This window comes from Perognathus longimembris, chromosome 5 (assembly GCF_023159225.1).
Source record: "Perognathus longimembris pacificus isolate PPM17 chromosome 5, ASM2315922v1, whole genome shotgun sequence".
In the NCBI taxonomy this organism is placed as follows: domain Eukaryota; kingdom Metazoa; phylum Chordata; class Mammalia; order Rodentia; family Heteromyidae; genus Perognathus; species Perognathus longimembris.
In genome coordinates this window covers 41,929,274-41,946,940 of record NC_063165.1, presented here as the reverse complement: position 1 = coordinate 41,946,940, position 17,667 = coordinate 41,929,274, and the positions used below count along the sequence as shown (strand labels likewise).

The window sequence follows — 17,667 nt, the reverse complement described above, 5'->3', positions numbered from 1 at the left end:
CTAACAGAAATACAAGCCCCATTGTATTCACAATTAGCGCACACACACACACACACACACACACAAGTGCACATGCTAGTCCTGAGGCTTGGACTCAGGAGGGCTTGGGTGCTATCCCTGAGCTATTTTTGCTTAAGGCCAGCACTCTACTACTTGAGTCATAGCTCTACTTCCAGCTTTTTTGGTGGTTAATCGGAGATGAGAGTCCTACACAGCCTTTCCTGCTAACATTTGTTTGATCAAAAGAAACTACCCCATAGAGCTCAAAGCCAAAGTCAAAAATTAAACTATATCCCTTATGAATACCCAGTGGACTGAGAATTACATAATTAAAAGCAAGTAAAGAACTAGAGAGGATAAGACAATCTATATCACATATAATATTGGTTTGATTCAGAAACAAATGGTTTGAGTAAACTACTTAAGAACCCTTGTATGGTCTTAGAGGCTTTTCGGTAGAGAATGATAGCATATTTGCAATCAATATATACCTAACCACCACAATCTTTCTTCGTAGGTTACTTTTTAAGTCCTTAATAATGGTAATCACTGAAAGTTAGGGCCAGATAAAACATACTAATTAGAAATGAAGTGCCTCAGGTTCTGTTCAAGCTCTGTCACAAAATGAGGGTAAAATTGCATATAACATTACAAATGGTTTCCCTCAGTATTTTTTTTTTTTTTTTTTTTTTTTTTTTTTTGGCCAGTCCTGGGGCTTGGACTCAGGGCCTGAGTCCCTGGCTTCTTCTTGCTCAAGGCTAGCACTCTGCCACTTGAGCCACAGCACCACTTCTGGCCATTTTCTGTATATGTGGTGCTGGGGAATCAAACCCAGGGCCTCATGTATACGAGGCAAGCACTCTTGCCACTAGGCCATATCCCCAGCCCCAAAAGTCTGAGATTTTTTTTTTCCCCCAGAGCTGAGGACCGAACTCGGGGCCTTGAGCTCGCCAGGCAGGCGCTCTTCCACTGAGCTAAATCCCCAGCCTCCCTCAGTATTATTATCTCTAAAATTGGAATGTGACCTGAGCAAGCTATTTTTTTCTTATGAAAATAATTAATAGGTATTGTAGAATATGTAATCTACCAGAGGACAATTAGACCTGCCTATAATCATTCAGAAAAAAAGTTACTCATAAATTTGGGTGACATACCTTTCTATGTTTTGTTTACACATACGCTTTTTTCCATTTGTGGTAATACATTATGCACATTTTCATATCCTAATTTCTTCACTTAAATCTGTATTATGGAAGTATTTTATGCCTTTAGGTAATCTTCAACATAAGTTTAGAATGGGTTTGTTATATTCCATATTTTCTATCTTCATTTGTATGAAATTTAAGATCTAAATTTTTCCAAAGCAAATATAGTTTAAAAAACATTGGAATTATCGAATTTGCGAAACTGAAGCAAAAGAGAGAAGTTAAGAAACTGAAGAGAAGTGAGCTAACATATTATAAAGGCCCATTTGGTGGCATGCCATGTGCTTGGAACTTTATGTAAGCCATCTCATTTAATAATCTTTTGAACTAAGAAGTATTATAGCATAATAATTAGACTCTCGGAACTTGGTCTATGAAGTCCCACTGAATACCTGCTAACTAGTTTTGTCTTCTCTTTTTCTCATTTCCTTTACCATCAAATGGCAAGGATGATAATAATAGCATTGAGCTTCAAAAAACATTGTTGTGAAGATTAAATGAGATAAAAATGCAAAATGTTTAGGACTACAATAAATAATAACTATTTTCTATTATTTTGTATCTTTCTGTTTTATTATCTTCAAGTTGTTGTACATAGAAGATTCAATTCAACATATGAGTTTATGAGTGCAATATGACTTGATCAGTGCCCCCTTTGCATTATTCTTCCCCATCTATACCAACCTCACACATTCCCTCCATTTTCCTAATTTCCTTTTCATTTACATAAAAGTAACATCCTACTTCTCCATGAGCTCTTCTATTAAAATAAAAATTTAGATTGATTTCAACTTCTTTGTTGTAGCAGTAGATTCTAAAAAGAAGCAATGAAATGTAAATGCAAATAACTAAAGACTTAGATTTTATTAAAAATTCTGCCTCCCAAGTCTTCAAATAATTGATATCTGAGAGTTTGATTTATATGTTGTGCCCAGTTATGAATTTCTGCAAAATGAATAAGTACTAGCCAATTTAGTGTTTTTGATAAGGATTTAAATAAGAATAGTGTATGTTTGAAATCTATTACTTGACTAGACAATAATTGGCTTCTTAAATGTTAGTTGTTTCTCTTTTGCATTATTATTAAATTGTTTTAATGACTAGTATCACTAGGTAAGTTATTCATATTTATACATTTGCACAAGACAGTCATATAAATATATAAAAACTAGATGGTGCATACTAGGTAGTGAGCTAGTACATTTGTCAGACATCCATAGCTTTCCTGAAGCTAGCCTGGTCTGTACTTGGTTGACATATTCATTGTTTTTTCACATCAATAACAATCATGAAAATACAAGAGGTTTATTTTTATCCTATTGATTTGTAAAATTTTTATTCAAATAAGCAAAACATTTTATGTGAAGCATTTTTAGTGTCTTCTCTAGGCATATAAAATTATTGAAAAAATTAGCAAGTGAAGAATGAATGATTGAATTCATAAATATCTTACTCAACTAACTGTTACTGAGCATTCCTTGTATCAGTGTAGCCTTTGAATATCTTTACTCGGCTATATTCATCAATGCATGGTGCATCTTATACTAGAAAGATTCAAGGCCAAAACTCTCAGGCTGTTAACCATCTAAAGTCTAAAAGGAGGGTATCCAGCAGGCACTGGTGGCTCAGACCTGTAATCATAGGTACTCAGGAGATTGATACCAGGTAGACACATCTGAGAGACTCTTATTTCTAATTAAGCAGCAAAAATCAGAAGTGGAGGTGTGGCCCAAATGGTAGAGTGTCATCCATGAGTGAAAAAGCCAAGTTCTTGCACTAACTAGCAGCACTAACTTACTAATAATGAAAGAAAAAAGGAGAAGGAAGGAGGAAGGAAGGAAGGAAGGAAGGAAGGAAGGAAGGAAGGAAGGAAGGAAGGAAGGAAGGAAGGAAGGAAGGAAGGAAGGAAGGAAAGGGCAGGGGAAGGGAAAGCAAGGGAAGGAAGGAAGGAAGGAAGGAAAGAAAGAAAAGGAAAAGACCCAGAAATAGTATCATTGTGGAGCAGAATTAAATATATGCTATTGTAGAATAATAGGCCAAGATACTCTGGAAAATTAAAGAAAATGGTTGATTCTAAGGCGAGAGAGAGAAGGGAACTTTTGAAACGTAACTAATCCTTTAAATAGATGTTGCCAAATGAATGAAGTTTATACTTTGGGGGAACAAAAGTAATACAAAACTTTAACTGAGGGAACATTGGGAGAATGGAGGCAAGACTGTGGCTTCACACCAGGTGTGTTCGAGCAGTGGCAAGGACACATAGGTAAATGCTAGGCATAGTGTGGGAGGTTAGGGAGGCACAGATGCAGTTTTCAAGAGCACATCATTGATGTCTTGAGTGAAGATCTACTGGCTAGTTAGTGGGAATCACTACAGATGCCTTTAATTAGTTAAGAGAATAATGATATGTTCACTCTGTGCTTCCTAGAAGCCAAATTTACTTCCTTTATACGGGATTCAATAAGCATATAAAGAATTATACAGTTTCATCCCCAAACCATATCCTTCTAGGATGGACATTTTAGCTGGTAGAAAAGATATTATCTAAAATAAATTCCACACAAGAGTTCCCTTTCTAAATCATCTCCAGCATCAGAAAGCAATGGATTTGTGGGATAGAACCCAGAAAGTCTAGCCTGGAACATTTTAGGCATGAGCCATATGCCCAGGCCTTTTTCTTATTTTGTAGATTGACTCTTGCACTAACCATTCCATGAATAGCCTTGTACTGTGACCTTCCTTCATCGGCTTTCTGAGTAACTAGATTACAGCATACACCATGATACTCAGTCCTGAAAACAGAAATTGATCATATTATTCCCTATCTTGAAAATATTTCCTTTATAAAAATATTAGAGTCTAAACTTTATTTCATTAGCCCTTTGCCACCAATCAATACAAAGATAAGCTGGAATAGCACTCTGCCAAGCACTTGTACATTGCCTCTGTACATAATAGGCCCTCAGCTTATGAATCTAACCATTTTATCATCTTATCTCTATTCTTTCTAACCAGCCACACCTACAACTCTTGCACTGTTTTTTTTATAGATGAATTATCTATTTTATTTTTTATATATTTTTTCTTATTTATTGTCAAAGTGATGTACAGAGAGGTTACAGTTTCATATGTTAGGCATTGGATACATTTTTTGTACTATTTATTTCCTCCTCCCTCACTTCCCCCTCCCCCCTACCCCCTCCCCCTTTACCTCTCCCCCCCATGAGTTGTTCAGTTGGTTTACACCAAACAGTTTTGCAAGCATTGCTTTTGTAGTCGTTTGTCTTTTTGTCTTGTGTCTCTCGATTTTGGTATTCCCTTTCACTTTCCTAATTCCAATACCAGTATATACAGTTTCCAATGTACTCAGATAAGATACAGTGATAGTGCAGGTACAACCACAGGAAGGGGATACAAGAGGATCATCAACAATAGAAGCTACAGTTTCACATGGCATGAAAGTAATTGAAAGTAATTACATCAGTGATATATCACTTGTTTCCATAACATGGAGTTCATTTTCACTTAGCATTATCTTATGCTTTCATAGGGGCATAGCTATTAGGCTCTTTTGATCCTCTGCTGTGACTAGCCTAAACATGTGCTAATTATTCCCTATGAGGGAGACCATAGAATCCATGTTTTGGGGGGTCTTGCTCACTTCACATAGTATAATTTTTTCCAAGTGCTTCCATTTCCTTATGAATGTGGCAATGTCATTCTTTCTGATAGAAGCATAAAATTCCATTGTGTATATGTACCACATTTTCCTGATCCATTCGTCTACTGAGGGGCATCTAGGTTGGTTCCATATTTTAGCTATGACAAATTGCTTGCACTGGTTTGTTAGGACAAGTTTATCTGCATCTTTTCATTCTCTTTTGTAATGTCTAGTACATAGTAGAGATATAACAAATGCATCTTTAATAAATTGTACAATGTTAACTTTCTGTGGCTGTTCATATACTTGTAGACTCCAAATAAATCCAGACCAGTCTTCTTTTGGCATTATAAATAATTCTACATAATTGAGCTATCATTAAAGGTTGGATTTTAAAAGTGTTTTCTCTTATTAGTAGTCTTTCCTTTACAAATTATCAACTCAATACAACTCAGTTATGCATAAGAACTAATTGTTCTATAAAGTGTACCTGAAAACTATAGACTTGGAATTTTCCACTTCAAACTCTTAAATAGAACTTGTTTAAAGTCATAGACAAAACTCCACTCATAATGTCAGTGTAGAGGTGAAAGCAATCTCAAGTTCTGTGGCTCACTGCAGTTTTTGGCAGAAGTGACTTTCCCCCTTGCTCTTCAGTTGTTTTTTGTTGTTGTTTTTCTTTACATACTGGAGAAAATATGGCTTTGTGCAAGTTCTGTCTGTGCATTTTAAAACTCTTTAGAAAAAGAGTGGAAGCAGTTTTCAGAGTAATGCTGGTATTAGTTGGTAATGCAAAGCACCAATGAAGAGGTACTTTTCAAGTTGAATATGTTCTTATTTTCTTGTTTGTTAATTTTAAAAGTCAATCCAAACATGAAGGAAAAAAAATCAAATTTTGCCAATTTGAAAAGAACAAAAACAGCTAAACCTCCTTTTAAAATTTCTAAGCTATTATGAGAATATTACAGACAAAAGATTGTACATGAAAGATTTTTTTTAAAAAAATCAGGTTGCTTTGCTTTTCTGTAGGCACTTCAAAAGTCTTTGTCAGATATGAAAAAGAAATATAGTCAAAATGAAGAGTAAATATAATTAAAACAGCTCCTTGCCTTGACATATAAGCTTCTTATGGGCAAAAATCTGTATAAATCTAATACTATGAAACTTGGGCTCAAAAGAAGTAATAGAAAGAGTGGGCAGGCAGAAGTTTGATTTTTACAAAAGTAGACATAGAAAATTGCACTAAGTAAAATGACATTAAATTCTTAATTGCTTTTGATGAGAAAGTTTTAGATCTATAGTATTTTTTTTAATTTCCAGGACTTGTCATATGCCTGGCTCACAATAATCTCTTTTTAATAGTAAATTAATGAATTATATTAGATAAGCCACATTCGTTTGTTGTAAGCAGAAGCATTTCTGGAAACAAGAATAATTAAGAACTCAATTGAATGAAAGTTAAGAGCAAATATTTATTACATTTCTGCTTTAAATTCACTGTTTAGTAGGTAGCATTGAGTTGCAGTTAAGGATTTACTTTTTTAACACCTTTCATTTGAGTGACCTCTGAGGACATATATAAATTAAGATTATATAGAAATGGTCATATATGAGATAAAGATTATGGAAGTTCAGATATTCAGAGATTTCTTGGGAAAACTTTCATGAGTTGAGGATATAATATACTTGGCCAAATTTCTGGCCAAGTTCTTCTATAGAAATAGATCACTATGTGTTTAGCTATCTATATAAACATTATACTGTTCATAATAATAAGTCATTATAAGTAATCATAGGGTTATCATAAAAATTTTTTAAATGTATTTAATAATACCAAGGATGTATTAGAATTTCATTAGAATATACCATCTGTGGACCTCTGTGAGAAACAGTAAAGATGCACATTGTTCATTTTTCCTCCTGTTTTTTTTTGTTTTTTGTTTTTTTTTGGGGGGGCTATAGTAGAGTTTGAACTCAGGGCTTGCATGCTTCCGAGGCAGGCACTTTACTGCTTGATCCATACTTCTAAACCTTCTTCCTCTGGTTATTATTTCTGAGACTGAGTCTCACTTTTTTGCCCTGGAAAGTCTGAACAGTGATATTCTTACTTATGCTACCCACCATAGCTGGGATGACATTCATACCAGCACAACCGGCTTTTTCTATTCAAATGAGGTCTCACAAAGTTTTATTACTCAGATAACCAAAAACCATGGTCCTTCCAATCTAAGCCCCCTGCATAGCTGGGATGACAGACACATACCACTGTGCCCAACTTCTCTTGAAATTGGGTCTCACAATTTTTATTTTGCTTGGACTAGCCTGCAAATGTAATCCTCCCAATCTCTCTCCCACATAGCTGGAATGCCAGGTTCTTGTTACTATACCCAGCTATTGTAGGAGACCCGGTATTGCAAACTTTGTGCCTAATCTGGGCCTTAAAACTTGGTCCTTACATTCGCTAACTCCCAAGTAGATAGGATTATAGACATGAGCAACAATGCCATGATTTGTCTCAGCAAAAATGAAACCTAACTGGGGAAAGGGATTATATGCATTAATAGCTAAAAATCATTAAATTAATGTACTTGAATCATTTATCTTCCATAGAGCTCTAATATACATTATCCCCATTAACGCTCCAAACTGTTACATGAAATTGATATTCTCTTGGTTTCTGTGATTTTAGGTATGTGGGTAACTAAATATTAAATGAAATAAATAATAAATACATATTCAGAAAAAGGCTGTTCTGCATTATGTGGTATAGTCTCATGGTATCTTACTGAATTCTTCCCTGGATAGCTCTGTGCAGTGGATCCACACTGTATATGCTACCAACCTGGTAGACACTTAGGAGCTGTCTGAGTTAATCAGGTCAACTATTCTAGAATCACAGAGTTTGTGTTCAAATAATCCTTTTTGTCCTCTAAAGCATAAAAGTGGTGATGTCAGCAATACTGACATTGAAAAGAAGCCACAGAGTACTTCTGCCAAGTGAAAAGGTGAAAGTTTTCATAGATACATGCATGTGGGAAAAGAAAAGTCTGTGCACAGGGTTCAGCAGTACCAGTTGTAGCGATCTCCTGAGGGGTGGTTCTTGGAAGAATGCCCTGTGTGTATCCAAGGAATACTGTGTTCATGATGTAGCAAACCTGGATTGGCTCCCCAGGTTAGAATACTGCCTTGTCTACTTACTGGGAAAAACTACTTGCAGATGCCTTTAATTAAGAGAATAGTGACATATCCACTCTGTGCTTCCTAGAAGCCAAATTCATTTCCTTTATATGGGATTCAATGAGCATAGAACGAATTCCATCCCCAAACCATACCTTATAGGATGGGCATTTTTGCTGGTAGAAAAGGTATTATCTAAAAACAAATTCAACACTACAGTTATAATACTTATAAAACTTATAATGCTTACTGACTGTGTTATCTTGAGCAAGTTTCTAAGCTCACTGTGCCTCTATTTCTTCAACAAAATGGGAGAGATTACAGTATGACTTCATAGAGTTGTAAAGATTTAATGAGTTAGTGCATGATGCCTAGGATAGCAGAGATAAAGAAATTTTAGCTACAGACGCTACCCCGAGGAGCCGGTGAGCACGGGTCTCTAGTGCGGCGATGGGGTCGTGGATCCGAACCCGAGCAATGGTGGGGGAGCAGAAAGAGGAACGGTTTGAAGGCATGTTGCTGGCGATGTAAATACTTTCTTCAGCTTCCTTCGTCGCAAAACAGACTTTTTCATTGAAGGAGAAGAGGGGATGGCAGAGAAGCTCATCACACAGACCTTTAACCACCACAACCAGTTGGCACAGAAGGCCCGGAGAGAAAAGCGAGCTCGGTAGGAGACTGAGCGGCAGGAGAAGGCAGAGCGAGCAGCCAGGCTGGCCACCGAGGCCAAGGCAGAGACCCCTGGGCCACAGATCAAGGAGCTGACTGATGAGGAGGCCAAGAGGCTGCAGCTGGAGATTGACCAGGAAAAGGATGCAGAGAATCACGAGGCCCAGCTCAAGAATGGCAGCATTGGCTCACCAGGAAAGCAGGATGCTGAGGAGGAAGAAGAGGAGGAAGATGAATAGGACAAAGGAAAACTGAAGCCCAACCTAGGCAATGGGGCTGACCTGCCTAATTACCGCTGGACCCAGACTCTGTCAGAGCTGGATCTGGCAGTGACCTTCCGTGTCAACTTCAGGCTGAAGGGGAAGGATGTGATAGTGGATATCCAGCGGCGTCACCTCCGGGTGGGGCTCAAGGGGCAACCAGCAGTCATGGATGGGGAGCTGTACAATGAGGTGAAGGTGGAGGAGAGCTCGTGGCTCATTGAAGATGGCAAGGTGGTGACAGTGCATCTGAGAAGATTAATAAGATGGAGCGGTGGAGCTTGGTGTCCAGTGACCCTGAGATCAATACCAAAAAGATAAACCCTGAGAATTCTAAACTGTCAGACCTGGAAAAAATGATGTATGATCAGAGACAGAAGTCCATGGGGCTGCCCACCTCGGATGAGCAGAAGAAACAGGAAATTTTAAAGAAGTTCATGGATCAGCATCCAGAGATGGATTTCTCCAAAGCCAAATTCAACTAGCTTCCTGAACTCACAGGGCTAGTCTCCAGTCATCTAACTTCCTTTCCTGTCCTTCTTGGGACTTGGGAGCCTCAGGGCTGGGCCAGGCTCAGGATTGGCCCAGGCTTGTGGGTCCCAAGGTATCATGGGAGAAGGGCTGAGGCCTCCAGGGTCTTGTCCTCCCCAGTTGGTCTTCTGTTACACATTAAAGCTATTTACCCCCCCCCAAAAAAGAAAAAAAATTAGCTAATATTCCTATCATTATTCTCATTCTAATTTTTGCTACTTTCTTCTTTAGTTACATTCAAGATATAAAGAAAAGCTAATATTTCAAAGATCTGAATTGTTAGAGCATTTGAAACACAGTTTTTTCTATCAACCCAGGAGATATGTTAGGTAAAAGAACAAAATTAATTAAAAAAAAAACCAATGTTTTTCTTTGTGACTTAGCCTATTGACGCCTTTGAGTCCTCTGGATACATACAAACATATTTTAATGCACACAAAGGTGTCAACAGGGGTTTAGGAGTGCTCAGACATGGATTGTACATTTGGTATAATTCACTAAAAGGAGCTTAGTAGATATGTGTTTAGAGCCCCTCCCCCCCAATACTCTAACCTTACCAGTGAGAAGGAATATAATAATATTCATTGACAGGGGAACTACCAGGAGCAATTATCCCAAGCTGTGTCTTTCAGACAATGCTGTCACTTTTCCTACTTTGATGAGTATAGCTGAGCTTCTGAGTAAGAGGAAGAAATTCCAAGGTGGCGGGAAGACCAGAACATCAGTGATAGCATTAGTAATACAGAAGGAAAAACTGTCTGTCAGAAGAAGATAATATTTAAAGTGTTTGTGGTAAAATCATATATGCAGCACTTAACCGGGCATGCTATTTGCTAGTGACCCCCACAAAAGTGGGTTTTCACATGTTCTCTTTCTTCTATCCTTTATTAGAGCTACTTTGAGCACACAAAGCTATACTCAAACACCAATACTTTCATATGTGTGTGCATTATCCATGTCTGTACTTAACCAACATATATTAAGAATACTTTACATTGTTATATATATTTCATGCCAGTTTTGTTTAAAAAAAAGACATTTCTAGTTGGGTGCAAGTGATCTTGCTGTAATCCTGTAATCCTAGCTATAGAGGAGGCTGAAATCTGAATGATCATCACAGTTCAAAGCTAGGCGAGGCAGGGAAGTCCATGAGATTCTTTATCTCCCGTAACGTATTCAGAAAAGGCCAGATGTAGCACTGTGGCCTGAGCACAAAAAAGGGTCAGGGATAGAATCCAGGCCCTTAGTTCAAGCCCAAGGAATGGTAAAAAACAACACACACACACACACACACACACACACACACACACACACACACACACAAAGACATTCCTTTTTTTGTCTTCAGACAAAAATAATTACAATTCTGCCTTTTAATTTTTTATATATCCACTTATTCACTGATTACCCTACCTTAATAGATCATAAGATTTTGCAAAATACTTTTGAGTTTTCCTGACTGATTTTATTTTCTAGTACTCATTCCACATGGTTTAGAGTTGCTTTTATTCACTCATTATTGGATTTTTTAAATAGTTACATCTTTGAACCTAGGCAATAATAAAAAATAGAACAGTGTGTTACATGCTTTGTCACTATGTATATATGTATTTGTTTTATTTTTCTCTGTCTTTTTCGAATTTATGCAGTTATCATTACATGGGAGCACAGTACCTCTTTTGCTTATGTGGCTATACCATTTTGTGTTAGAGCTCTAAAACAACTGTTAAAACTAGTTCTTTACAAAAGAACATTATTGGCCTAAGTGTGAGAAAGTGGTTTGAATGATGCATAACTAAGCAGAGTAACTGAACAATTGCTTTGGGACATCTGGAGTTTTGTGTTTAAGTTCACTAGCCAAGTACCCAGGTACTTGAGAGGCTAAGATTACGTGGATCACAGTTTAAAGCCAGCCCAGGCTAACATGTAAGACCTCTTCTCAACCTAAAGCTGGAAGTTGTGGTGGGTGGCAGTCATTCTAGCTATGGCAGGAAGCTTTGGAGTCTAGAGTCCAGAAGGAGCCTAGGCCAAAAGGAAGTGCTATCTCAAAAAATATCCAGTGCATGAAAGGGCTTGAGATACAGTTTACCAATAGAACACCTTCCTAAAATGTGTAAGGCCCTGAGTTAAAACTCCAGTAATGACAAAAAACAGACAACAACAACAAAACCTATAAGGAGATCTATAGCTTTTTGCTTTTGCTTTGTAGGATTTAAGAATAATGTAAGAACTGAAGATAGCAGACTTATGTGAGTACCTGCACAAAAATATCTCCTCCTGAGGAGGAGAAAAGGTATCTCCTGGACATTTGAGTTCATTAAATTCAAATCTGAAAATAAAGCACCGTTTTCTTAGGATATATTAAATTTCTCAGGATGTTTACATAGGAAATCAAGTTGATTATAAGCAGTGAAGTCAAGCATCACCTGGATGTTCATTACTCAAGATACAAAAAGCATTACCTACAATATATTCCAACTAACCAAAAGCATAATTAAGTATCCTAAAAATGCTAAATTCAGATATTGCACCAATGAGGTATTTTCCATACAAATAGAAGAGCAAAGTGTATTAAAACCCCAGGACTTATGGCTGAGTTAGAATTACAATGCAGCTGTCATTTTTGCATTTCTTGGCTTTCATGAAATGTTACTAGTGATCCTCTGTCATTTAAATCAGTTGAGAACATGGATTTATCTTAATTTTCACCCTTTGTTTCCCCTTTTTGTGATAACAGTTATGAGATATGATGATGTAAAGTGTTTCTCCTTATAATGGTTTTAGCCTTGTCCCTTGGCAGCCTAAATCTTCCAGCTAATTCACTGATCGGTTAAATAGTGGAGGTTATTATTATTATAATTATTATTTTACATTTATATAGCACTTTCCTCCAAGGGGCTCAAGGCATTTTACACACAGTAAATTACCAAATAGGAATTAATCCTTATATCACCCTGTGGGGTAGGTACAGTCACATAAATGAAATTCTACAGAAATCTTGCCTGTGTTACAGCTCTCAGCTCTGACCACCCCCACCCCCAGTAAACCTGTCCTGCTTACCCGAAGATAAATCACTGTGCTGTTGGTGTAGCAGGAGATGGCTTGGAACTTGATCTTTGAGAAAGTGCACCTCTGTCCTTACCTCTGTGCTTAGAGTTACCTAGAGAATAACTCTCATGAAAGCAGCCAGACACATATGTCTTGATCTGATATTCATGGAGAAATTTTACCTCTATGGTTTCATTTAATCCTGACATAGGACAAGGCCGGGTGGAGTTCTAAAACTTCAGTGTGTACAAACCAGCACTTGGAAGAAATATTTAAAATCATATTCTAAGACTGTGTGGCCCCATAGAAATGTTCATGTAATGGATCCGGAAGGGGCCTTGTGTTTTCACTGCAGGTGACTTGAGGCAGGTGGTGTTTACTAAGTTCTAGAAACTTGATCTGACTAAGGAAGACTTGTTAGCACCTATTCTTTGTCTCAGAAGAAGGCAACATGTCGCACTGTTTGCCAAAACCTGCACAGGAAACCACATTTGCCCATTCCAAAACCTATACTTGTAAAATTATACAATGCTTTCAGAAAAGGGGAAGTCGAAACAAAGGAAACAAGATTTAAATGAAAAGCAAAATAGAGAGTAGATAGATCTGCATGTGGGCACTCTGCTGTCTTAACATGGAGTACCATCACCTTCAGTTAAATGACAACTTTCTCTTGGCAACCTGGTCCTTATTCCCTCTAGTCAAGTCAGTTAGCTAACCTCCCAAGTACCTGTACATTTTGCAGTGTTCAATAGTTCACCCTGACCACAAAATGAGTCTTTTCCTTAATAGGTGCTGCCACCAAAATAAAAATTGGATTGTGCCAGGAAGCCAAGAAAAGCCTTTTTAATAAGCTTCCTGTTTATGGGAGTGGACCGTTTATGAGATGGGATGGGTTTTACATTTTTTATTTGAGCATTCTTACTCCATTTCCAAGGGAGAGAGAAAAAAAATCTAACAGGAAATGGTTATGAACAATTTAACTATTATTTTTCAATTTAATATTCCATTTGGGGCAATTTCATTCATCTTTTTTCTTGAATTAATTTTTTATTCAGTTTTCTTCAAAAACTGGGACAAGGCATTATAGGAAAAACTGCAGACAGACATAGTGGATCCAAAGTTTTTATTCAGTTCTAAATTTCTTACTTAAAAGTGTGAGTATTCCATGGTAGAGTTTAGAGGTGATTGTGGGATTTATTTGGGGTTTTCAGAAACCAGAAATAACAGATACATGGTGTTTCTAGCGGTAAAAATTCCCGCAGTCTGCGTAAACTCGCTAGGCTCATCAGTGGGGACTGTCATAAATTGTATTGAGAGAATTCTTGTACCCTTCCTTTTCTCAAATGCATGTGTCCCTTAGCTATGGATAATAGTGATGGCTGTACATGAACCTCACTAATATACTTTTTGTTCTTAGAAAATTTCTTCCAGCTCTGGAACTTTTAATCATTTTTCTTAAGTAATTTTTTTTTTAATTTAAAGAGTCTAAAACAGAGCTGGGAATATGGCCTAGTAGCAAGAGTGCTTGCCTCGCATACATGAAGCCCTGGGTTCAATTCCCCAGCACCACATATATAGAAAATGGCCAGAAGTGGCACAGTGGCTCAAGTGGCAGAGTGCTATCCTTGAGCAAAAAGAAGCCAGGGACAGTGCTCAGGCCCTGAGTCCAAGCCCCAGGACTGGCCAAAAAAAAAAAAAAGTCTAAAAAATATTTTAATGATTAGACAAAAGGGCATTTATTCACTGGCAGCTGAAGAGAGGATCCAGTAACAATAGGGGAGGGGCACAGTCCCAAAACATAAGTTATAAGGTGTTTTTATGAAAATATGTTTTGTAAATTTCATAGAATTTGCTTTACAGGGATATCTGGTTTAGTCCTTTTAAGATTAGTTTATACCCTGGTTAGATTAAAAGTTTTCCAGGATCTTAAACTAGCTGGAAGTCTTCCTTAAAAAAAAAAGAAAAAGGAAAGAGAGAGAGAGAGAGAGGAGGGAGGGAGAGAGAGAGAGAGAGAGAGAGAGAAACACAAAACTATGGTTACAAAGTTAAGTACAGACTGTTGGAAGGGGCTAGGCAAAGAAAGGGCCCTGGAGTTTAAGCTCCATTAAATTCACAGCAAATCCCCCTCTGCACATCCCCATTTTGGCATTACAGAGGCACTCTTAATAAATATTACTGCTTTGTATAATAACAAGATTAGTTGAGGATAATGCCTTACTTTAAATGTGTAGTCTTTAGGTTAAAAATAACAAAGCATTGTAAAAAGATAATAATGTGAGCCTACTTACCAACAATCTAACCGATTCCACGTAGCGCTCTTCATTTGCTCCTGCTAACCTTCATGTAATGCAGGTCAGCAGATGCCTTTAGAAGAGACATCTCTGTGTGGAGCCTGGTTTTTCCAGGCAATCCTTGAGAAAATCAACTACAGGGCAACAAAAAAAAATGTCAACAATTTCTTGAAGTTCTTTGTAATGGGATTATAACTGTATTATGAAACTAATATAGAAACTGGAGTAAATTTCATATGACCCATTGTCTCTTTTCTCTGAGGTAGAAAGGATATGAGACATGGCTGCCCAAAGTATTTTGCCTCTACCACCCATTTTTAAACATAATTATTCTGTTTCTAATTGTACTTTGGGTATGTTAAATAGATTAATATTTTCCCCTAAAATAAGATTTTAAGTGTCTTGACAATAGAATTTAGGCTTTTTCCACCCTGAATCTCACAGGACCAGAACATTGCAGCTGCTGCTGCTGCTTCTTCTTCTTCTTCTTCTTCTTCTTCTTCTTCTTCTTCTTCTTCTTCTTCTTCCTCTTCCTCTTCCTCTTCCTCTTCCTCGTTCTCCTCCTCCTCCTCCTTCTCCTCCTCCTCCTCTTCTTCTTTCTTCTCCTTCCTTCTTTGTATTGTTGGGTTTTGTTTTGTACTGTGTTGATGCTTTCCCAGTGCCTCGTTCCAGAAATAATTTTTAGTGGAGTGATCCTGGTAGGAGGTACTGAACAGTTTTGAATTGAACTGCTATGAAATTTTTAAGCCATCTCTATCTTCCCCTCATTCCTCTAAGAAGTTTTGCTTAACATAGAAATAGCTAACATTTTAGGGATAACTAGAGAGATTTAAATGTAATAAGAATGATAAGGACTTCTTAGAAATTTACTGTGTTTGTGTTGTCGGAGTGTCTAGGCCCATTATGTCCTCCGGTTTCCTCATCGGTGCATCCTGGATTCCTAGTGCACACCTGGGAAGCATTTCTTCAAGTTCTAACTATAAATAAATAAAAGCCAATTTTTCTGAGCTCTAATACAGGTGTCACTAACCAAAGTGAATTTCAGAAGTAAGAGAGTTAAGTGCAGAACTGAGTAAATCTGTGTGTACCATCAGTCCCTCGTAGTGTGAATGCTGTTTTGAAAGTCAACATCACCCATTCTTGCATCAGGTGTTGCATTTGACAATAAAACCCTGAAGAAAATAAAAAGTCACATATTTGAATTTCCCATTTTAATAATAATTTTCACAAATGGGACTTTCTTGACTTTCAAATTTCATGTATATTTCTTCTTCTTTCTATAGATAATCAGTGTTCTTTAACAGGCAGAACAGTGCTGGGTTAAATGTTTGCAGAATAGTGGTAACTTACTTAAAAAATAAGTGTCACACTTGCCCTGGAAGCTCATGGTATACTCTCCTAGCTGAAAATGACTCTGGTACAGAAATGGTCTGAAACTCAGTAGGAGCTTCATATGGATTCATCCTTATACAAGAATGGTGTTGGACTCTTAATGGTACTATTAGGCTCTTAAATGTTTGTGTTCAATAGGGAAAATGCTATGCATAGAAAAAAGTCTGAAATGTACTAACTTTTCATAACTGATTTTGTCTAGGAGTTAAAAATTGGGTTCGTTTATAAACAATTTCAAAATATCTCTGTGGCAGAATTATATTTTGGACTCCACCTTGCCCCCACTACAGGATAGTAGACTGATTGCTTTAATAATTTGTTTTTGCTACTTTTCTTACCACTGTATCCTAGTGTGTGTGTGTGTGTGTGTGTGTGTGTGTGTGTGTGTGTGTGTGTGTTTTGAAGTAATGTCAATGTGGCTGATTGTGTAATGCCAGTGACTCTGGTAAATGGAGTTAATCTAGAGGAAATTGAGTTAGTCTAGTTTCTCAATGGTATGGACTATTGCTAGTTCTCTCTTAAATGGCTGCCGGGGCACTGTGCAATGTTCACCAGTGTTCCTGCCCTATACTCACTAGATGCCTCAGCTCTCATGTTGTAATCTTCACTATTGTCTCCAGAGATTGCCAATTATTTCCTCAAGGAGAATAGCAAACATGTCTGCCAGTTTGGGGACCCATTGAATTGGTAGCTTACATTACTGGCGTGAACCAACAAGGGTGGTTGCTTTCCACTTTTTTTCTGTTTCAAGGGAGTAGAGAAAATATTGATTTGAAGAAAATCCATTAGTTCTCAGCTGAGAACAAAGCTGAATTCTTCCACAGAACTGGGATGAGTTGTTTTCGAATGCCTAATTACAGAGTGTGCCTCAGAGTTTCTTTAATGACAATGTATTAGAGACGGGATTCTGATTCTTCCTAGATGTATATTTTATACTATTTATTTATTTATTGTCTTCTTATTATGATGATTTTTCAGAAAGCCAGACTAGGCTGCCACACTGCTATTGACTTAAGTAAATTCCCTTTCAATACTTAGGTGCCTGAAATAGTTTAAGAGTTGATATTTTATCCTTACTAGTAACTTGCTAAGAGGAGGCCTAGTGATAAGTAAAGCCAACAGATAAATCCTTCTTGGCTTAAGTGAGAAAGATGGCAATTGCACAACCAGGGCTTTATTCCAGGAATTTTGGAGGATCAGAGTCCACAGGTGAACCTTGGGAATTGCTTGAGGAGAGCAAAGCTCAGCTTAACTTTTGAGTTCAGTTACTTCCAAAGACTCTAAAAAGTGACTGATAAAGTCATTGATAATCAGTGACTGATTAAAAGCCTACTAATTCAATACATAGCCTAAAATTAAGATAAGTAAGGGAAGGAGTGGGTTGGGTGGGGTGGGAGTGTCAAAGGGTGACATTGATCATGATGTACTCCATT

The 17,667-nt window shown here is 37.4% G+C and overlaps 1 protein-coding gene and 1 pseudogene across 20 annotated transcripts in view; both read left to right on the top strand.

Annotated features, from left to right (window-relative positions):
- Window positions 1-17,667, top strand: part of Zbtb20 (zinc finger and BTB domain containing 20) — a 748,243-nt gene that overhangs the window by 392,961 nt on the left and 337,615 nt on the right. The window lies entirely within an intron of this gene.
- On the top strand, window positions 8,521-9,657 carry LOC125351709 (annotated as a pseudogene).